At 40.6% G+C, this 23829-nt stretch overlaps 1 pseudogene; it reads right to left on the bottom strand.

The window, feature by feature from the left end:
* Window positions 1-663: 663 nt before the first annotated feature.
* Window positions 664-23241, bottom strand: LOC140519982 (small ribosomal subunit protein eS17-like; annotated as a pseudogene).
* Between the last annotated feature and the right edge of the window lie 588 nt (window positions 23242-23829).

Below are 23829 nucleotides of genomic sequence, written 5' to 3'. Positions count from 1 at the left end.
CTTAGCACTTTATATTCCTCCTTACTTTGGACACTTCCATCTACTCCTAATATTTTTCATGTTGCATGGAGTCATTGATTTCTGTTTGGTGTATTCTAATTTTGGGGGATAGAGAGAGAGAGAGAGAGAGAGAGAGAGAGAGAGAGAGAGAGAGAGAGAGAGAGAGAGATAAATAGTTGGATGGACAGATAGGTGAATAGATGAAAGATGCTAGAAAGATCGGTAGATAGGTTAAGCATTTATTGAGCACTCACACTGCTAAGAGCTGGGGATACAAATAAAAGCAAATAAAAGAGTCCCTATCCTCAAGGAACTTACATTCTAATATAGAAAGACAATATGTAAAGTGGAGAAGTGGCTTGTCCAAGGTCACATAAATAATAAAAAGCAGAGCCCATTTCCTCATGTGTATGGAAGTGTTCAAAGTAAGGAGTGGGCAAGATGTCCTTCCAGGTCCCCTCAAGCTTTACTGTTCATCATTTCTTATAGCACAGTAGTATTCCATCATGATCACATACCACAGTTTGTTCAGTCATTCCCCAATTGATGGACAGCCCCTCAATTTCCAATTCTTTGCCACCAGAAAATGTCTGCTATAAATATTTTTGTACATATAGGTCCTTTTCTTTTTTTAAAATCTGTTGAACCTCTGCTTACAATTGTTATGGAATTGTTCTCTTCTTCTAGGTATGATTTTTTACAATTTCAGTATATTTATTATAATTCATTAAATGGTATGTATCTTCTTGTATTATTTCATCTCTCAAGCTTCAGTTCTTTAATTGAGGATTTGTACCAGGGCTAAGCTCTGTCTCCTGCTATCTTTTTTTGTGGTTAGCTTTATTAGATTTCAACCCAGGTTGCTTAGGCAAGTGTCTTGAACTCTACCTCCTGGGTTAGGGCACATTGGATTTTGAGGTTCAGAGTGTTGGACCTTCACTGCTGTCTCAGAACAAAGCACTAGTGATTTCAGAGACGCAGGCATGGGGTATTCTAGTCTGACAGCTGCTACACCTGGACTGGTAGTGATTGAAACTCCCATTTGCTTCCAAAGTCTACTCTTCTTACTAATTTCTGAACATCCTGGGGCTTTCTCATGGAAGCCCTCCACTCTCATTCCCTTACAAATACAGTCTTTCTTATTTCCTCCCCTCTCTTTCTTTCTTCCTTCCTTCCTTCCATTCTCTTTCTTCCTTCTATTCTCTTCCTTCCTTCCTTTTCTTTCTCCAATTCCTTCCTTTCTTTTTTCCTTCCCTTCAGCCACATTGCCTCCACTATCCAGCATTATACCAGGTACTTCATTTCTTTAATATCTGCCTTTGAAGATCTCAAAGCATTTTTCCCATCAAAAACCTGAATAATTATAAATATATTTTAATGAGAGTGGGAAAGGCTATTTTGTTTGGACCCTAGTTGACTCAGAGTGAATGTAATTAGCAGTTGTTTCTGTTTTGGCCAGAAATCTTGAGGGTCTTCCTCTCCCAGATTGATTTTTTTTTTTTTGACTAGGCAAAAGAATTGCCATTCTCTGCCTCATTTCTTACCTAGCCTTAATCACTGATTGGGCATTGCTTCAGTCAGACTGAGACCAGGGAAAGACCTTAGCTTTAAAAAGACCAAAGTCTCTCACTGCCTAGGTGCCATCCCCAGTCATCCTGATCTATATCTTGCCAGTGGACCCAGATGGCTCTGGAGAAGAAAGTGAGGCTGGTGACTTTGTGCAGCTCTCTCTCACTTAAATCCAAATCACTTGCTTGTCATGGCATCACCTCCTTGATGTCATGGTCCTCTTCAAGAACAAAGGACAAACCACACACTTTGTTTGTTACCATTACTTACTCAGACCTGAAAGGATTTTTAGAACTCATCTAGTTCAACTCCCATTTCATTTTACAGAGGAAGAAACTGTGACTTATTTAAGGTTGTTGGAGATTTGTTAAAATGAAACTCATTCTAATTATGAATTAATGTAACCTTTATAAGACTCTGAGGATCCTAATCCCAATATCCACTTGCCTTGGCAAATTGGGCTCCCAAAAGACAGCTACATTTCCTCCACAGAGTTCAAAGGATAACCCCAAGAAGTTACAGTGATTCTTGCGATGTTTTTAGCCCTAGTTCCCATTCTGATATGTTCTCTCCAATATAAAGTGCCCAGTGACAATAATCCCTTACTATCATCAGTACCACTGATTAGTGTTCAACTATCAATTTAACCAGTTCACATTTCGTCTGTATCATAGATAATTGATCAGATTGGTTTTTAATTTTTGTTTTGTTTTGTTTTTTTACAAAGGGATATTTACTGAGAAGATATAGAAAGACTAGAAGTATAAACACACCCCTCAGAAATGGGGGCACACCATTCCCTCTACCACTGTGATTCCTGGGAGAGAGGGTGCAAACATAAAGTGACTGCTACAAACATTCCTCCCACCACTAAGTTTACTTGTGGGTCCAGCATAGCCAAAGGATTAGTCACTCCTTTGCTTGTAGGACATGGGCTTTTGACCACTTGGCTGATCCACTGCTAGACCAGAACAAGCAAGTTGCTCCTCAGGGCTGAAGCAGCTATGGCTATTGGTAAATTCTGCTGGCTCTAATGACCTTTTGAAACTCACAAGGTTGTTCTGTTGTCAATCATCCTTTACTTTATTTGACATCAGGGAAAATGGAGATTAAGTCAGCTGGTTAGGGCCTTTTGTAGTTCCAGCTCAGCTACCAATGGAAAGGCTTTTCTTCACTACTCAGTAAATGGACAGGAAACAGTCACAGAATACATGCACATACTCTGAAGCAGCAACGTAGGCCCCTCCATTCCACATCATCGTATACTTCCAGAAGTAGGCTTACCATATGGCTTGCCAGTGGTAGTGGTGGTGGTGGTGAAACAAGCATTTTTAAAGTGCCTACTTTGTGCCAGGTACTATGCTAAGCATTTTACAAATATTATCTAATTTGGTTCTCACAACAACCCTGGGAGACAGGTATTATTATTCCCATTTTACGGTTGAGGAAACTGAGGCAAACAAAAGAAAAATTACTTGCTCAGGGTCACACAACTAGTAAGTTTCTGAGGCAAGATTTGAACTCAGGTCTTCCTGACTCCAGGCCCAGCATCCCTCATATTATGCCACTGAGCTGCCTCATTAGGCAGGACTAATTAATTACACAAGCTTCCAGTACTAATTGGCCAGTCCTTTGTTACAATAACACATTACACACCTTCTAAGGTCAGTTCATAGAGATCTAGATTCATGACATTCTGAAGCTAGAAAGTTACCTATTCTGATTCAGTTAAGTACAGAATACAAAAGCAAAATTGAAATCCTATCTATCTTTAAGGAACTTACAGCCTTAGAGAAATGCAGGAATATATAGTATCTTCTTTATGGCATCTTGTCTTTTTTTCTTCTTTTGATAGAAACTTTTGATTTCATTTGTATAAGGAATTCTTAGCAAGGAAATTCCCACTACCAATGCATATACCAGCAACTGTTCTTCAACCCCATAGCCTTGGAGAATTGTCTGGGGTGATAAGAAGTTGTTTTGCCTCTGATCCCAGGTCAGGATATGTCAGAGGCAGGATCTGAACTTAGATCTTTCTGACTCTGAGCTCAACTCTCTATCCACTCTGCCATGCCAGCATTCCTTCACTACTCAAAAAAATTCATTTGCTTCCTGGTACTGACATAGCTTGGGTCCCTTCTAGTTAATGTTTACTCCCTGTCTATATATCTTTTTAGTAGACTCTCTGCTTGGCTGCCATATGACAGGGTTATCAAGTCAGAACTGTAGTTGACTCTATAGAATGAGTGATTGAACATAGGGATTTGAAGGTTTGGGGTTGGGGTTTTTGAGACTGTTTTCCCCTATGTTTCGACAGCTAGGTGGCACAGGGGATAGGGTACCAGTCTTGGAATCAGGAACATTCATTTTTCTGAATTCAAATTGGGCCTGTGTGACCCTGGGCAAACACTTAAACCTGTTTGCCTCAGTTTCCTCACCTATAAAAAAACGAGCTAGAGAAGGAAATGGCAAACTGCTCCAGTATCTTTGCCAAGAAAACTCCAAATGAGGTCACAAAGAGCTGGACTCAACAACAACTTCTCTATTTTGCCCAGGCTGGAAAAGCAATGAGCATTAATGGGCTCAATCCAACCGCTAACTGGCACTGAAACTTTGACCTGTTCTATTTCCAAGCTTTGGCAGATTTGTCGCCTCTTTAGTCAGCCTTGTGGCTCCCCATTCCTGAAGTCTCACCATACTGGCAGACAAAGCACCCACCCAACATTGACTTTACCCTACTGCAGCTCAGAACTCCTGAGTTCATGTGATCCACCAGCCTCAGGCTCCCTAGTAACAGGGATTATAAGCATGTGCCACCATTCCCACCTAGATGCAGGGATTTAAACACAGGGTCATTTTATTCTCTGACTACTCTCCATGTAAATAATGGGACAAGATATTTTTGGGGGTACTTTTATCAGTCCTCTTCTTTGCCCCCATTTCCCACAGACACTATGGCATCAACTAAGACATAAGATGTGACAGAAAACACTAGACAGAGATTGCAGTTACCTTGTCCCCCTCTGCTACTACGCATGCCTTCCCTGGACTACAAAATGAAGAATTTGATCTCTAAGGGTTCCTCAAGCTTTGATATTTCACAGTGGAAAGAGAATGGATTAGTAGTCGCCGAACTATAGTGTCTCAGAGGTAGAAGGAATTCCAGAGGTTTATAATGTGTTCCAGAACAGGAATCCCCTTTACAATGTGCCAGCCTTTGCTTAAAGACCTCTGGTGAGAAGAGCTTATCTTCTCCCCAGGCAGTCCATTCCATAATTATGAAGAAACTTTTTATTCCATAAGGCCTAAATCTGCTCCTTTGCATCTTTGATCCATGACTTCAGGTGCTGCCCTCCAAGAGAAACAAGTCAAATCCCTTTTCCAAATGACAACCCTTCAGATACTCGAGAACAGCTTTTATATCTTCTTTTCTTTATTGCTTTTAGCTGAGCCTCATGTTATAATCTTAAAACCCTTCACCAGCCTGGTCACCCTCTTTTGGGTACTTTCTGGGTTACCTACATCTTTCTGAAAATACAACAGTCAGAAATAAATACATCATGTAGTCTGATCAGTGTTGAGTGTAATAAGATTATGACCTCTCTTCCTGGACACTGCTTTTTAAAATGCAATTTACGATTGCGTTAGCTTTTTTGGCTGGTGTACCACAATGTTGATTTATTTCCCTTGCAGTAGTCTACAACTCAGTACTGCCCAGTGCCCCTTCCATTTTTTCAGACCAACCATTATCCAGGCATATTTCTCCTATCTTGTCTTTGTGAAGTTGATTTTTTGAACCCAAGTGCAGAATTTTACGTTTTCTTTTACTATTACATTTCATTTAATTAGTTTCAGTTCATCATTCTTATCTGTCAAAATCTTTTTTGAATCCTTAAGCATCTAACCTATTATCTATTACAACCAGCTTTCTGTATTTTACAAATTGATAAGCATGCCATTTGTGCATTTTCTAAGTCATGAATAAAAATGTTTAACAGTCCAAAGCAAAGCACAGATCCCTGGGGCATTCCATTAAGGACTTTCAAATTGATGTGGAATTTGATTAACTACCCTTTGGGCATCTGGCTACTTAGCCAATTCTGAATCCACCAACTATACAATTGTCTCGATCTCATCTCTCCAACTTTTCCCACAGGAATAGAATGAGAAACTTGATCCAATATTTTGTTAAAATCTAAGTAGACTAGATCTATATCGTTGCCCTAATCTTTAATTTAATAATAATTTATCATTTGTTTATAATTTTTATTATTATCAATTTAATAATAATTTGATTTACTTGTCCTGTCAAAAAGGGAAATTAGTCTGGCATGTTCTTGTGTTGGGTCTTTGTCATTACTGCTTCCTTTTACTGAATCTAAGTCAAACTCACTGGCCTGTAGTGTGCAGATTCTAATCTCTTTCCTTCTTAGACAGTTGGGACATCTGCCACTGTCCAGTTTTGTTACATCTTCCCTGTTCTCTGTAATCTTTCAAAGACCATCAAGAGTGGATCAGCAATCAGACCCACCAGTTTTTAGTACCTTGATATAGTTCATTTGGGCCTGTTAATTAAAGAGTGGATCATTTGATTTCTCTCAACAACTCTGGGAGTTTAGTGCTATCATTATTTATAGATGAGGAAATTGAGGCAGACAGAGGTTAAGTGACTTTGCCTAGGGTCACACAGCTGTCTGAGGCTGGATTTGAACTCAGGTCTTCCTGGCTGCAGGCCCAGTGTGCCATCTAGTTGCCGACAGAATAAGGAAATGTTGTTGGATGAAACAGAGGAATTCCGAGACTATGCAAAAGTAGAGTACAGGGCCGCAAAATGGAAATGGAAAATCTAGATCTTCATTGTTCTCCTAACTCACAGCAATAGTGGAGGGCAAAGTCTGGTTTTATTTCCGAAACCTGGGTCTGGAGCATGTGTAGAGCACCCAGGATGGCATCTCTCCATCAGATAAGCCAAGAAGCCTGCTTCTCAGGAGAGTTGTGATGACATAGAATGAAACGCCTTTATAGACATTCTGTAGCTAACTATGGGTTAGACTGGCTAGCCATGTGGTGAAGAGGAAGCTCTTTGAATAGATGCTAAGACATTTCAAAAAGACCTGTCAGCTCTGGAACTTTCTATAGTCTTGTGGCCTTCTCCCCTCTGAGACCAAGTGGCCCTTTGATGGAGGTTCTTAGATGAATTTATTCTCTGCCATTCCAAGTGAAGGATCCTCTGTGCTACAGACAATAATCGACTTGTCTTCTCCTCTTGGGTGACTCCTTTCATCCTACCCAAAATGAAAACTGGATATCACCAGTCATTGTTCACTGCCCCAGAGAGTGGAGCCCACCCTCCCAAATGCACCTGCCAAAACCATGAGGTGATCTGGGGTCTAAAGGAATTTTCCCCAGTGGTACCAGTGTGGCTACTGTGGATTGCCATTAATTTATGTTATAACTACACTGATGGGTCTACACCAGGCTCAAAAGAAGGGTGGTTGGTAGCTTTTACATAAGAAGAAAGAGATGTAGTGTTGGGGGATGTGCAGTTGTGCTGGGGACAAGTCCCACAACTGTCTATCAACTGGCTATTGTAGCGAGGGTGATATGTGACCCGTCTTCCCAACAGGAGTATGCTGATAAATGTTTGACAGTTGGCTTTCCCAGGTGATGCTTTTTAAGTTTAATCTATTTAACTCACCTTTGCTCTTTCACTTTCTAAAGAATAGACAGTCAACAAAATAATAAATCAGACCCTGATTTGTAGCATTTGATTTCTGATGTGTAAATGTTCACACTGAAAATTTAACAATTTACTCCCATTATATCCTTTGCTTCCCAACTATTAACTGATCAATTATATACTTCTTAAATGTAGGTCACCCACCAATCCCTTGGGTTGATGCCATGTCCCCTGTGATATCAGCCTACACTTTGGAGACCACCACTTTCAAGAATAATAAGAGGTATGGAATTCTCTCTTCTCTGTACGATTCCTTACCAACATCCCTTCTCTCACAGTCTTATCCTTTCTTCCAACCTCCTTTTTCACCCAACTGAGTTAGAAAAACAAAACAACACTTTTCAGTCTTCTTTTAGTCTTCCTCACAAACCTCAGTTCATTCTGAGTTTTAGGACTCCTGAGACTATTCTTATGAAGTCATGCTGTGATATAAATTTGTATTCATCCCCCCATTATCTTCCATTCCCTTCCCTTGTGAACATCTTCTGCATGTCTTTGGGGAGGGGGGGTTTGCTTAAGTTTTTATATCTATTTTTTCTTCTTCTATCACCATAATTATTGTACATATCCTTCCCCCTTCCCCTGCCAGAGAACCATCCCATGTGACAAATAGTACTTTTTAAAGAGGAAAAAAAATCAACACAACTGATTGATACATTGAAAACATCCAAAAACTTTGTAACACCTGTAGGCCTCCACGAAGGGCATAGATTGGGGGTATCTTCTCATATGTCTTCATTCTAATCCTGCTTGATCTTTATAATTTTATTACTTTCACTTTTGAATATTTGGTGAGTAAGTGCTCTTTCCATTTACATCATTATAGTTAGTCTATATTGTTTTCTTGGCTCTGCTTACTTCCCTTTATATCAGTTCATATAGATCTTTCCATACTTCTTTATATTCATCACACACATAATTTCTTATAACACAGTAATATTCCATTATATTAACGTGCCACAATTTGTTTAACCATTCCTCAATTTATGGGCATCTAATTTGATGGGCAAATTAGATCATGAAAAGTTGGACACTGCTGAAAAATGACTGAACTGATTTTGCTTCCAGTTCTTAGCTATTACAAAAAGTGCTCCTAAAAATATTTTAGAGTATATGAGGACTTTCTTTGGTTTCTTAGATGATAGCTTCTTTGGGGTATAAGCCCAGTTATGGAGTCTTTGATTCAAAGGATATGGACATTTTAATCACTTTATTTATATATCTGTACATATCCTTAAAAAAAACCACCCTAAGTTCCTTGTGTATCCACATATGTTCCTTTAAACAATTTGTTTCCCTTACTGTAATTATAGTTAGAAAATAGGTAGGAACCTATCATTTCTCTGAAATTTGCTCTCCCCAAGTCAGGGTTGTGTGTCAGACTATGCCTGATTTCCTCTCCTCTATTACAGATTCTAAGATGGAGTGGTCATTTCCCTCTGAGGTTCACCCCAGAATCCAGTTTCTCCTTATTAGTCAGAATCCGTTCCCAAACTGAAGTTCCCATCATTGATTCTTCCACATTTTGAAGGATGAAATAATCCTTAAGGTATATCAAGAAATTATTAGTTTTTCTGCTCTGGCAAAGAGAGATGATGGAAGTGACTCATTTCTTTTCTTTTTAACTTTAAAGATTAGGCTTATTTGGAGAAAACAAAACAAAACAAAATACCTGGAAACAAAACACCACCAAATCCCTCAGCCCAAAGGATCATATGACATATCCCAGGTAGTAAGTCTACACATTACAAACCCTTTTCATAGAAGATATCTTTGTACAAATTTTACATGTCTTTAGGTACTGGAGGCAAATCAATCCTTGTGCCTGGTCTAACAGAGGGAGCAAGAAGGGAAGTAGAGGGAACAGTTTCTTGGATACAACTATTTGGAAGGAGAGTAGAAATGAAGAGGCAAACCCTACCTTATCAACTCCTATGGCAAATGGGTTGTAAATGCTTAAGTTTGGACATGCCTTCTAAATGTCCACTTCCTAGCGAATGGCCAATCCATGCCGATTACTTGTATTTAGTAATTCATTCAATTTGTTTACCTTTTATTTCCACCTTATAAAATGATTCAATATATTCACTGCTGCAGCCATACAAATACCAGCTCACTGACTTGGCTGGGCTGGGAATAATCTAAGACTGCCTGGAGAAGAATTGTGCAAGTATTAGAGACTGGGATGGCATCCTCCTCTCAGAGGTGCTAATATTTGGTGAAGGGGGAAAAAAGAATTTACACTAAGCTGAACCTCACAAAGTTGCACATCAAATCAAATACAATGGTCTTTTGTGTTGCAACAGAAACCAATTCCCTGTTGAGCAGTTCTCTTAAAATCATCATTTATTGTCTCAGGGGAAAATAAAAAGTCACACTCTGGTCTAGGCCATATAATAAATCTGAATATCAGTGTGGGATTCCAGTGGAGAGAAGGACAACTCCTAAAAACATCAACCATCAAAATGAATGGAGAAAATTAATGAGGAAAGGCTACCAATTTAATAGCCTCTATCAATCCATTCCTTATTCACCTCCTAAGATCACCTCTTCTGTTTGCTGGTGCTCACAAGGGATCAAGGAAGCTGGTGCTGGCACAGACAAGGGTGAGGAACAAGGAGGGGCAAGAGAGATCAAAAGGGAGCAATGAGAAGCTCTTTTGTTCTAGAATAGCAACTCAGTTCCTCACCTGACAGCTCCCTGGTATCTGAGACCCAAAAAATGACCTGTTACATGACATAAACAGAAGATGTTAGTTGGGAGACTGCAGAAAAGGAGAGTGGATAGTACTGAAAGTACATAAGTCTTTAACTGTAGTTAAGGCCTGAAATTTCTAAGATTCAGGATTGCAATAGATTATGGATGAATCTAGAAGTTCCCACACCTATGTTCCAAGAAATAATTGCCTATGTTTCCTGGAGATTCTAATCTTTCACTTTATCTGGTCTAAAAAGATTTACATCACCCTTAGACCCAGATTTCCCTTCCCACTGCATCTGGTCACAAACTAGTAAGCATCCTCTCTGCATCAACTCCAAACCACCCCCTTTTTACCCTTGAAGGGTAAAACTGGATGACATTTCCCTCTGTGACTGGCCCCCAACAGTGGCTCATTATTTCTACATCATGCTTCTGTGCTAGGCTTGTGCTTTGTTTCATGAACTCTTTATTTCTGTCCAGGTGGTCTGTATTATACTCCAAAGGCAATATTATTTCTGTTTCTGTCTGTTTCCATTGATCTTCATCCAAATTCCTTCTACTTCAGTTCTCCACTTTGGTTTCTGGATTTTTTAGGTGGTATAATAGACAGAGTTCTGGGTCTGGAGTCAGGAAGGCCTGAATTCAAATACAGCCACAAATACTTCCTAGCTGTGTGACTTTGGGAAAAATCAGCTAACCTCTATTTGCCTCAGTTTCTTCATATGTAAAATGGGGATAATGATGGCCCTCACTGCCCTGGGTTATTGTAAGATCAAATATGATAAAATTTGTAAATTGCTTAGCACAGTATCTGACACTTGGTAAACACTACATAAATGTTAGCAATTATTATTGTTAAAAATGTAATACCTATCCTGCACTGCTCATGGTCTCCTCACTTCCGTTTACCTGTACATTTCTCTTGAATAAACTTTACTCTCCCAGATTCAAATTCCAGTCATGAGACCCATCTCATGAAATCTCAATGATACCAATGTATCAAATTTGCCTCTAAATCCTAGGATTTGTAGTTTTTGCATTTATGTATAGACAAGGGAGGGTGTATGGGGTGTTTAAGGAAGACTAGAACCTCTAGGGCTTTCCAAACCCTTTTCAGGGCTGCTCATCAACCACCTTTGGGGTCCACTTGTCACCCAAAACCTGTGACTCCAAGAAGCTACAGCATAAGCAGCAGCTACCCTCCAGTAACACTATCTTGGCAGACTAGCTAAACCAGCTTGCAGGTAACCAACAAGCCTTAAACCTGTTGGTGAGTTAGGGGAATGTCTACCCCAAGCATGTGAAGACTTTCCCTGGTGATCCTGGGCCATCAACAGTCATCTTAACTTTCATCTTGCCACTGGACTTCAATGACTCTGGAAGAGAGAGTGAGGCTGATGACTATGCACAACTCTGCATCCCTTAAATCCAATTCATATGCAAGTCAAGACATCACTCATCACCCATTATTTTACTATCTTACTATTTTACATACCTTGAAGTCCTGTGGCAACAGGAGAGTGACGAAGCAGGAGGTGTGGATACATTGGGAGCTGTAGTCACAACTCTGCACATAGGCAGCCCAAGCTATAGGGTTGTCTTCCCACTGGACTGAAGCAGCAGTTGGATTCAGCAGTCCCTTGGGTATCCAAGCAACCTTTTCAAATAATTTTTTTTTGCTTCAGTATTTTATTGTTCCCTAATCACATGTCAAAACAAATTTTCACATTGATTTTTTTGGGGGAGTTCCCATGTTTATTGGAAAGAAGGCAAAAGTAAATATCAAACAGCTCCTCTTGGTGTTTTGAAGTTCATCCCAACTGTGGGCTGGGTAACTTGCAGGTTGGACAAACTGCCAATGTCCAGGAGTTTTAACATTTCTTTGGTATCAGGGTCCACTTTAATGATTTTCTGATCCAAAGCAGAGACCTCAGGGACATAGGTATCTCTCCTTTTGCTTTCTTCTTCCTGCAATTTGATGGAGATACCTCTCCCAGGGTCTCTCTGGATCCACTTCATTAGATGAGTAACATGTGCAGCAATCTTGTTGCGTTAACTTCTTGCTGGGGATGATGGAGATCTCCTTGCACACAAGCTTGTTGGTGTAGAAGTCGTTGCCCAGGTGAGCATAGTACTTTTTGATGATGACTTGAACCACCTTCTTCATGATCTGGGTCCAAACACTACCCATGCTGGCTCCTGAGGGTGAAGGGCTCAACATTCATTTTTAAAATTGAGTTCCAAATTCTCTCCCTCCTTTCTCACCCCTCTCATTGAGAAGTCAAGCAGTTTTATATAGGTTATACATGTGTAGTCATGCAAAACATATTTCCATATTAGTCATATTGTAAATGAAAATATAGACTAAGATAGAAATCCCTGAAATGTTTTTAAAAAGTATGCTTCAGTCTGAATTCAGACTGCATTAGTTCTTTCTCTGGAAATGGATAGAATTTTTCAACATAAGTCCTTTAGAGTTGTCTTGGATTATTGTATTGCTGAGAATAGCTAAGTCGTTCCTCTTACAATATTGCTGTTATTATGTACAACGTCCTCCTAGTTTGCTCATTTCACTTTGCATCAGTTCATGTAAGTCTTTCCAGGGTTTTCCTGAGAGTATCTAGCTCATCATTTCTTATATCACAATTATATACCACAAATTGTTCATCCATTCCCCAGTTGATGGGCATCCCTTCACTTTCCAATTCTTTGCCACTAGAAAAGAGCTGCTATACATATTTGGGCATAGTTCCAAATTGCCAAGCAGCTTTAAAAACATTTTTTTAATTAAAAAAATTATTTAGTATTTTATTTTTCCTCAGTTACATGTAAAAACAATTTTAACATTTTTAAAACTTTGAGTTCCAAATTCTCTTCCTTCCCCCCTGCCCCATTGAGAAGGCAAGTAATTTGATATAGGTTATACATGTGTAGTTATGCAAAACACTTCCATAATAGTCATCTTGTGAAAGATTAACTATGTTTCCCTCCATTCTATCCCCCCTCCCTTTTATTCTATTCTCCCTCTCCTTTCACCGTATCCTTCCTCAAAAGTGTTTTGCTTCTGACTACCACCTTCTCTCATCTGCCTTCCTTTCTATCATGCCCCCCCTTATCCTCTTGCCTCCTACTTTCTTGTATGGTAAGATAGATTTTTATACTCAATTGAATGTGAATGTTATTCCCTCTTTGAGACAATTCCAATGAGAGTAAGATTAACTCACTCCCTCTCACTTCCCTCCTCTTCCCCTCCATTGTAAAAGCTTTTTCTTGCCTCTTTTATGTGAGATACTTTAGCCCACTCTACTTCTTTCTTTCTCTTTCTCCCAGTACATTCCTCCCTGACTCTTTATTTTTTAGATATCATCCTTTCATATTCAACTCATACCTGTGCCTTTTGTCCATATACACTCCTTCTAACTATCCTAATCATTATTAGGGTCTTATGAGCTATAAATATCACCTTTCCATGTAGGAATGTAAAGTTTAACTTTAATAAGTCCTTTATTATTTGTATTTCCTGTTTACCTTTTCATGCTTCTCTTGAGTCTTGTATTTGAAAGTCAAAATTTCTATTTAGCTCTGATCTTTTCTCAAGAATGCATGAGATTCCTCTATCTCATTGAATATCCATTTTTTCCCCTCATGGATTATACTCAGTTTTGCTGGGTAGGTGATTCTTGGTTTTAATCCTAGCTCCTTTACCCTTTGAAATATCCTGTTCCAAGCCCTCCAATTTTTTAATGTATAAGCTGCTAAATTTTGTGTTATCCTGATTGTAGCTCCATGATACTTGAATTGTTTCTTTCTGGCTTCTTGCAATATTTTCACCTTGACCTGGGGACTCTGGAATTTGGCTATAATATTCCTGAGAATTTTCATTTGATGTTCTCTTTGAGGAGGATTCTTTCAATTTCTATTTTAACCACTTGATTCTAGAATATCAGGGCAGTTTTCCTTAATTATTTCTTGAAAGATGATGTCTAAGCTCTTTTTCTGGTCATGGTTTTCAGGTAGTCCAATAATTTTTAAATTATCTTTCCTGGATCTATTTTCCAGGTCAGTTGTTTTTTCCAATGAGATATTTCACATTGTCTTCTATTTTTTCATTCTTTTAGTTTTGTTTTATGATTTCTTGATTTCTCATAAAGTCATTAGCTTCCATTTTAATTTTTAAGGAATTATTTTCTTCAGTGAGTTTTTGTACCTCCTTTTCCATTTGACCAATTCTACTTTTTAAGGCATTCCTCTCCTCATGGGCTTTTTGGATCACTTTTGTCATTTGGGTTAGTCTATTTTTTAAGGTGTTATTTTCTTTAGCATTTTTTGGGTCCCTTTTAGCAAGCTATTGACTCAATTTTCATGTTTTTCTTGTATCACTCTCATTTCTCTTCCCAATTTTTCCTCTACTTCTCTTGCTTAATTTTCAAAATCCTCTTTGAACTCTTCCATGGTCTGAGAACAATTCATATTTTTCTTAAAGGCTTTGGATGTAGGAGCTTTGACTTTGTTATCTTCTTCTGAGTGTTTTTTGATCTTCCTTGTCATCAAAATAAGTTTCTCTAGTCTTTCTTTCCATTGTTTGCTCATTTTCCCAGCTCATTATTTGCCTTTTTATCTCTTTGTTAAGGTAGGACTCTGCTTGCAGTATGGAGAGCATACTGGCCCAAGCTTCAGGGGTTTTGTGAAGCTGTTTTGAGAGATACTTCTAGAGACCTGTAAGTTTTTGGTTCTTCCAAGGTGGTATGATCTGAGATTCTCACCTGGCCTTTTCTCTGGTCTGTGAGTAACCACAAGCACTTTTTTCTACCCTGGAACTTTGAGGAGGGTCTCCTCTCCACTACTGCCACAAGCTCCTCCTTGTTCCAGGACTGTGACCCAGATCTACATATGGGCAAAGCAAAAGAGTTCTGCCTCAGTGCTAACAAAAAGACTCCATTAATCTCCTTCTGATCAGTGGTTCCATCCCCTTACCATCTGTGGGCTGAGAGCTCCAGAAGCATCTATTGCTTTTGCCGATGTTGCTGCTGATCCAGTCACTCCCAAAGCCTGTTTCTGATTTGCTGGAGCAAGGGCTGTGGTGGTGCAGCCTGTGCTAGACCATACTCCTCTCTCACCCAGGTCTGACAGACCTTTCCTTCTGACCTTCTAAGTTGTCTTTGGCATCTGTGGGCTCAGAAGTCTGGAAACCACCACTGTTGCCAGTGATTCAGTCCCGAGGCCTGCTCCAGGTTTGTTGGGGTGTGTTTAGCCTGTGCTCGACTGCACTCACCTCTCAGCCTGGTGCAACAGACCTTTCCTATAGGTCTTCCAGGTTATCTTAGGCTAGAAATTTGTTTCTCTCTGTAATTTTGTGAGTTCTGCTGCTCTAGAATTTGTTTAGAGCCATTTCTAAAGGATGTTTGGAGAGGTTTGGGGGAAAGCTGAGATGAGTCCTTGCCTTTACTCCACCATCTTGGCCCCACCCCCAAGCAGTCTTTTTTAATGACTGCACTGCTCACCTTCTGGCTTGAAAAAGGAACTAAAAAATGTGCCCCCAAAACTGTCTTCTTTGCCCAACCCAGGCCTGTTTGCAGCAGTAGGCAGAGATCCTACCCTGTGGCTGAAATGCAAAAAAAAAAAAAAAATGCAAAAAGTTTTTGCAAAGATGATTCACTTCACCACTGGTACATGAAATGTGTACATACCCATGGGCAAAACAAAAATGAATAGACCTGAAAAATGAACAGCTTTTATTGTGAGAGGACTCAGCAGGTACTACATCCAATTAACAGCCCTGAGTGAAACTAGTCTGGCAAATGAAGGTTAGCTTACTGGAGTTGGAGCTGGATGCATATTTTTCTGGATAGCTGCCATGATAAGGAACACTATGAAGCTGGCATAGGTTTCATAAGCAGATCTAATCTAGTCAGCAAGCTTGTATGCCTCCTAAAAGGAATGAGTGACAGGATCATGACAATGTGGCTGCCACTTATAGGAAAATGTCTTGCCACCGCAATTAATGCATATACTTCCACCATAACGAATCCTGATTAGAATAAAAAAGTTTTATGAAGACCTGGAGACCCTCATCATCAATGTTTCAAAAGAGGTGTGCCAAAATTCTGGGTGACTTTAACACCTAGAATAAGCACAGTCTATCACACATGGCAGGGAGTCCTTGGGAGGAACAGTCACAAACATCAACAATGGTCACTATACTACTGAAGATTTGTGCATCTCATGACCTTCTCATCACTATTAGTGTCTTCTGCTTCTATAAATGCAATAAAATTTCATGAATGAACCCTTGCAGTAAACATTAGCACTTAATAGACAACATCATTGTAAAGAGAAGACACAGACAGGATGTAAGAATGTGATGAAAGTGATGTGTGGCACAGAGTGCTGGACCAATCACAGACTTACTCTCTACAAGCTAAATATTCAAATTCAACAAAAGCAGTGGCCTTATGGCAAGACAACTGTCAGAAGATTCAACATCAACCAATTAGAACACTTCTCCATGCATGAACAGTTTATTGCTGATCTGAAGGGAAAGCTGAGTCAGCACACAGAAACAGTGGAGCAGAAAAAGTGGGCAGTTTCCAGAGACTTGGTGACAGCACTGCATTTCCTCATCTGGGCCAGAACACTCACAAACATCAGGACTGATCTGATGAAAATGATGGGGAAACTCAGAAAATACTAAATTAAAAAAACAAAACAAGGATTTCACAGAGTTTACCAGCAGGACAGTTTGTCCATTAGTGTTTAACTCCATCAAAATTAAAGTGTAAGTGAAGCTTCAAGGCAGGATTCTTGGCTTAGTAAGAAAGCAGATGAAATTCAGTTTTATACCAATAGTAACAACCCAAATAAACCCAAAGTACTTACATGATGCCCTGAAGGCTATTTATGAGCAAAGACCTATGGTACACTTCAGCTGCTCATTGCTGATGGAGTCACATTGATTAGTGATGTGGACATGATCCTGGAGAGATAGGCTGAACACTTCCATAATGTTATCAACAGACCATCATCAATCAATGCTTAAGACACTGACTATACACCTCAGGTTGAAGTTTATCCCTCTCTAGTCAAATTTCCAACTGAGGAAGAGGGTTTTTAAATTTTTTAAATTAATTAATTTTTAGTTTTCAACATTCACTTACTAAGATTTTGAGTTCCAAGTTTTCTTCCCCTTCTTTCCCTCCCCTTTCTCCCTCCTCAAGACAACATGCAATATGATATAGGCTCTACATATGCATTCATAGTAAACATATTTTTATATTAGTCATGTTGTAAAGAAGAATTAGAACCAATAGGAGGAACCAAGAGAAAGAAGAAACAAAATTTTTAAAAAGAGAGCAAATAGTGCATTCAGACTCCATAGTTCTTTTTCTAGATGTGGATAGCATTTTTCATCATAAGTCTTTTGGAGTTGTCTTAGATCCTTGAATTGCTGAGAAGAGCTAAGTCTATCAAAGTTAGTCATCACACAATACTGCTGTTACTATGTATAATGTTCTCCTGGTTCTGATCACTTCACTCAGTATCAGTTCATATATATGTAGGTTTTTCTGAAGTCTGCCTGCTCATCATTTTGAAAAAGAGGTTTTGAATGCCATTAAGGCTTATTTCATGTAGCAAAGTGTCTGGTGTTGATTCTATCCCAGCAGATATCTATAATGTAGAGATCTACTCATATAAAAGTTGCCTGAAACCTTCCAAGTTGTATGGCAAGAAGAGGTTATCCACCAAGAGTACAAGATTGCCTCCATTGTACATCTCTGTAAATGAAAAGGAAATAGGTTGACTTATGACAATTACAGGGGAGGTCTCTATCTAAGCCATTATTGGAAAGATTCTTTCCAGAGTCCTCCTTAATAGGCTGATCTTTCACCAGAAAGATGGTCATGTACCTGACAGCCAGTGTGGCTTCAAAAAGGTCTGAGGAGCAGTCCACATGGTATTTTCTGCCTGACAGTTCCAGAAGCAGATCAAAAGTCTGTACACAATGTTCACTGATCTGACCAAGGTCTTTGATACTGTCAGTTTTTAGGGTTTGTGGAAAATCTTTGTGAAATTTGGTTGCCCAGATAAGTTCATCAATATCATATGCCAGTTTCATGATGGCATACTTTCACAGATAATGGATAAAGGAAGATGCTTGCACACTTTCCCAGTCACCAGTGGATTTAAATACGGCTACGGGCTTGCTCCCATGCTTTTTAGCATAACGTTTTCCACAATGTTGTCAGACACCTTCTATGAAGATGGAAATGGCATCAAGGTCAACTACTGCACTTATGGTAAACTATTTAACTTCTAAAGGCTACATGCCAAGACTAAAGTGAAGGGAGAGTTGTTGCGTGACTTTTTGTTTATAGATGACTGCACTCAGTGCTGCCTCTGAGGCTGAGATACAACAGAGTATTGATGCCACTTGTGCTAATTTTGGCCTGACAATTAACACCAAGAAAATAGAGGTTCTTCACCAGCCAGCACCACACCATCCATATATAGAACCACTGCTTACAGCAAATGCAGAAATTTTGCATGCTGTGGATAAGTACACTTACCTTGGAAGTATATTTTCTAGGGATGTCCCACATAAATAATGAGGTTGATACAGACATTGCCAGAGCTAGCTCAGCATTTGGGAGGCTCCAAAAGAGGAAGTGAGAGAGAAGCAGTATTAGACTGACTACCAAACTGAAAGTCTATAGAGCCCTTGCTGACTTCATTGTATGCCTATGAAACCTGGATAGTATACCAGTGTCATGCCAGAAAACTGAACAGCTTTCATTTGAATTGTTTTAGGAAGATTCTGAAGATCACCTGGTAGGATAAAGTACCAGACACTGAGGTCTCTCTTGAGCTGAACCACCAAGCATTCAAACTCTAAGAGCATGTAACTCCAATTGGCTGGTCACGTAGTCCAAATGCCAAACATATGTCTATCTAAAGGACTATTTTACAGAGAATTCACACAGGGCAAACACTCCCATGGTGGTCAGAAGAAGCAATACAAGGACACCCTCAAGGTGTCCCTGAAGAATTTTAGTATAGCTTGTGAGACATGGGAGACACTGGCACAAGGTACCCAGTTATGATATGCCCGAATCAAAGAAGGCACTGTATTCTCTGAACAGAGCAGAATCAAAGAAGCAGAAAGAAAGCATGAGATGTACAAATTTAAAGACATCTCCACTCCAAATAGTCCACGTGGATTATTTGTGCCTGGCCTGTGGTAGAGCCCTTTGAGCTCATATTGGACTAATCAGCCACAGTTGGACACACTGTGCTTTGACCTCAACATGGTGATGCTATTGGCCCTCTTTGAGTATGAAGGTTGGACAACAAACTGAATAGGGCCATAGGTTTTTATTTCTGGTTGTTTACTTGGATTTTTGTCTCCTGTGAATTTCTGCATATCTTTTACTACTTTTCTTCTTACATTTTACCTAGTTGTTATGGTACTGAGCTTCGTGGATATATGTAGGCAATTTTTTCTCCCTCCCCTTTATTTTTAAAATTTAATTAGATCTGTGAAACTTCAAACTAATATTTTACAACAAAAAAGAGAAGCCAGGTTCTGATCTTGGTTCCAAAATTTACTATCTGAGTGACCTGAGGCAAGTCCTTCACTGTTCTCAGGCCAGGCTTCTCATATCTAAAATGAGGGGGTTGAATTATACAGCATCTGAAGTCCCTTCTAACTCCTACAATTCCATTTCAGTATTTCAAGGGTATTTAATTTCATTGGTGCTAGTGATCTTTTCAGCAACAAAAACTGCAGAGCTTTCCCTGCCTACATAAATGGTCTTTGAGTTGTTGAAAAAATTCATCAGCCTCCGATGCTCTTGGTCCACAAGTCAAGGGAGAAAAGATTAAGACCTAGAGGGGAACTTGGAGGTCATCTTGTCCAAGTCCTTCATTTAACCAATGAAGAGACTGGGGCCCAGAGAATTTCAATATTTGCTTAAGGTTGTACAAGTAGAGAGGCATCTAGATGGCACAGTGGTTAGAGCATTCAGCTTGAAGTCAGGAAAAATTATCTTACTGAGTTTAAATCTAGCCTCAGACACTTACTAGCTGTGTGACCCTGGGCAAGTCACTTAATTCTGTTTGCCTCAATCTCCTTATCTATAAAATAATCTGGAGAAGGAAATAGCAAACTATTTTAGTACCTCTGCCAAGAAAACCCCTAATGGGGTCACAAAGAGTCAGACACAACTGAATGACAATAACATAACAGGTAGAGAATGTGTTGTAGGTCTAAGATTTTGAAACCAGGCCTGGGGAGGGAGGGAGGGAGATAGAACTTAAAATGTGATAAAAAACTAATTTAATTTAGTTAAAAAAATAGGCCTGCAGTCTTCAAATCTAAGCTTCTTCCTACTGCACCCCAAGGTTTTTTACACTTAACTAGAATGGTTCTCAAGCAATGGATAGTCTGTTTCTAGGCCCAAACTCCTATCTTCCCAATTTGGTAGGTAGGAAGTGTAATCTCAGGCTCTACTAGTATAACTTTTTTTCCCCCCAAAAGAATCCTTTATTGCTAGGATTTTTACAAGGTAAGCACTTAAATATTTCTTAAATGAATTAGATGCATGAATGTTCTGGGAGGAGAGAGATTCCAGAATTTTCTGCTTTTCTTTCCTATCCTGAATCTTCTATTTTCTTTATCCAGGAATATTTTTTGGTTGTCAGCCTGTCTGGCTCTTTCTGTTAAAAAGAACATCAGGTACTTGAAAACAACCTTGAATTGTACGTTTCTGCTGTTTCCACACTATGTGTGTGTGCTCTGTGCTGGAAGCAAAGGTGATAGTGAGCTAAGCTCCTGCTGGGAACTGGAGGCCTAACACTGCATAGAAAAAAGAATCATGAACATTCAGAGCTGGAAGAACCTCAGAAGTCTGAGGATTAGAGTTGGAAGGGAGCTTAGAGCTCATCCAGACCAAAGCCCTCATTTGACAGATAAGGAAACAGATTCAGAGACAGGAAGGAACTCGATAGAGGTCCCATGGGTATTAAGTAAAAGATGTAAGACCCAGATCCAGGGTCTCTGACTCTGGATCTTGGATCCAGGCCACCCTCTAACTAAGCTAGAAGCAGGAATCCTTGTGACAACGTCCCCAACAAGAAGGATCCAGCCTCCCCTTGAGGATCTCCAGTGACAGAGAGCTCACTCCCATTGAGGCAGCCCATTTTAATTTGGGCACTATTATTTTCCAGTATTCTAGCGATTAACTTTCTTAACAAGCCTGTTTGCTACTCCTCAAAACATGTACACCTGCATGTTTGTGAAGGAAGTTAGGATGGTGAACTGATGGAGAAACCACAAAGAAGAAAGGCAATTTGTCTATAATCCTAGAGTAATAAAACATTAGAATTCAGAGCTTCTGGTCATCTGCTAAAAATAATTTCCTCTTGCCTTTAGAGCCCTTCAGCCATAAAGCCTGGAAAACTGGCCTTGCTGATAGAGAAATATGCCAACCCTCGACAGGTCGCTTGTTCTCTCTGGGCCTCAGTTTCTATGTCTACGAAGTGCTAGGATTGGAATGCATGGTCTTTCTAATGCTCCACTACTTGTTTTGGATCTGGAAATGAGGACAAGGCGGAGAAAGTAAGAGGGTGAAGAAGAGAGAAGAACGCCCCATGGGGCCAGCCAGGTTCCCTTCTGAGGCCAGTCAAGCCACGCCTCAAGGCCCACCCCCAGACAGCATTCCTGGAGGAGAAGACCAGGCCTGAGCCTGTCCCCGCCGGCTCCAACCCTCCCACTGCTCAGCATCTAGTAGCCTTCAAGGCTTCACTTGGGCACTAGAGGGAGCTAGTCTGTGATGCTCCTCTTCAATCAGTGCAGCTGGTTTAAACTGGTTCAGTCAGGGTGCGGTCAGTGCGGGCAGCTGCCTTCTGTCCCAGCCCCCAGGGCTGCCAGCTTTTGCTCCCCTTGTCTTTCTCTCCAAGCATGGTGGGGGCACAGAGAACCACTTTCCAGGGCAGAGGCGGTCAGGGGAAAGGGCATTGATTGGCATGGTCAAAGCCTTGCAACAAAGCCCCAGGGGTAGCTTTTGTTACAGTTCCACTCTCTGCCCACTCCCCTTGTCCACCATGTTCACCAGTCAGAATCACAGGATTAGAGCTAGAAGGGACCTCAGGGTGCAGAACACACATGCCAGAACTGGAAGGGACCTTGGAACTTAAAGCATCAGAGCCAGAAGGGCCCATAGCATATAAGATGTGGGAAGTTAGAGGGCTATTACTCTTGGACCAAAGAATGTCATTGTTAGAAGGGATTATCTAATTTAACACATAGCCTTCATTTATAGATGAGGAAATGGAGACCTAGAGGGGGGAAAAGAACTTGCCCAAGATCACACAGTTTACACTGAAAGTCCATCTTCAGAAATGGTCCCAGGAAAAGTGGAGATGGGGTAGGGACAGGAAAAACAAGGAAGGGGGAAATGTCAGAGGACTCTCCCTCTACACAGCAGATCCCCAGCTTTTCCAGAGAACACCTTGCTCTAAGTGGTCACCTGGAGTGGTGGAAAGAATCCTGAACTAGCAGTCAGGAGACTTGGCTCCTACCCCTGGCCCTGCACAATCCTTTGTGACCTTGGGTGAGTCACAGCCTCTCCGGGCTCTGTTTACATGCCCGAAAATGATGGGATTGTACTGGATAATCTCTCATGTTAGTCTAGCTCTGCCAATTTATCTTCGAAGGTTTCTTCCAGCTGGCATTCTACGATTCTAGGTCAAGATGAGGTAACTTGCTGGGCTCAGTGAGGGGCAAAATTAGGAGGAAGTAGGAACTGAGAGGTCTGTGAATTAATCTTTCTCACAAGTCCCAGTGCAGGTAGGGCCCTGTTCCTGGGGAACTTTCAACTCTCATAAAACAGAGATAGTAGAGGAGCCCTGAAGCTAAGAAGTGAGCTCTTAAAGTCTTCACTGTGGCTCCACGTTGGCTGACAACGAACAGCGGAGCAGGGGTTAATTTGTTTCTAATTAAGCCAGTTTTCCCCTTCTGCTATGCAGTCCCTTTGCCCTTTTGGCTAGCGGGGTTTCTGGGAATTTTAATGCTGCCACCTGGCTATAGGTTTAGGGTATGGGTCAGTTGTAGAGAAAATGCAGTAGAGAACTGGGAATTTCATTCCTCAGAGGCAGAGAGGGGAAAGCTTTCTCTGGCTTGCCTCTTTCTACCCCCAACAGAGAGTTTAGAGACCAGAGTTCAGCTCCGCTGCTAAACTTACCCGACGACTTTGGGCAGGTCACTTGTGCTCGCTGGACCTTAGTTCCCTTATTGGTAAAATTAGGGTATTGGGCCAGAGCCAGAGAGGTACCATGGAAGATTCTGGACGCAGTATCAGAGGACCTGCGTTAAAAAAACAAACCACAAAAACCTGCTAAGACACTAAATAGCTCTGTGATCCTGAGCAAGTCACTAACCTAACCTCTCACTTCCCACACCTGTAAAGTGAGGGGCTGGCCGGCGGCTACGGCCCCTTCCGGCTCTAACGATTGCTAGGACTCCTTCTAACCCCCAGTCAACTATTCTAATTCCATACATCAAGGATCTGGGATTTCATCTCTGATAGGGAATAAAGTTCGGTGAAAGAAAGGGGGAGGGAAGGAGGAGAGGACCAAAAATGAGGCTCCGTCTCCCACTCTGACCTCTTCCTCTCTTAAAAGAAAAGCAATCGATTTCACCTAGAAATTCAGCCAAAAGAAGATGCCCCAGGGAAGCCCCAAGGGAAAAGAGAGTCCAGGTTCTTGGGACCGGGACAGGACCCAGAAGACGCTGCTCGGGGCTGGAGAAGGGCAGGGATTCTAGT

Source organism: Notamacropus eugenii, chromosome 1 (assembly GCF_028372415.1).
Source record: "Notamacropus eugenii isolate mMacEug1 chromosome 1, mMacEug1.pri_v2, whole genome shotgun sequence".
Classification (NCBI taxonomy): Eukaryota; Metazoa; Chordata; class Mammalia; order Diprotodontia; family Macropodidae; genus Notamacropus; species Notamacropus eugenii.
This window is presented reverse-complemented; position numbering and strand designations above follow the sequence as displayed.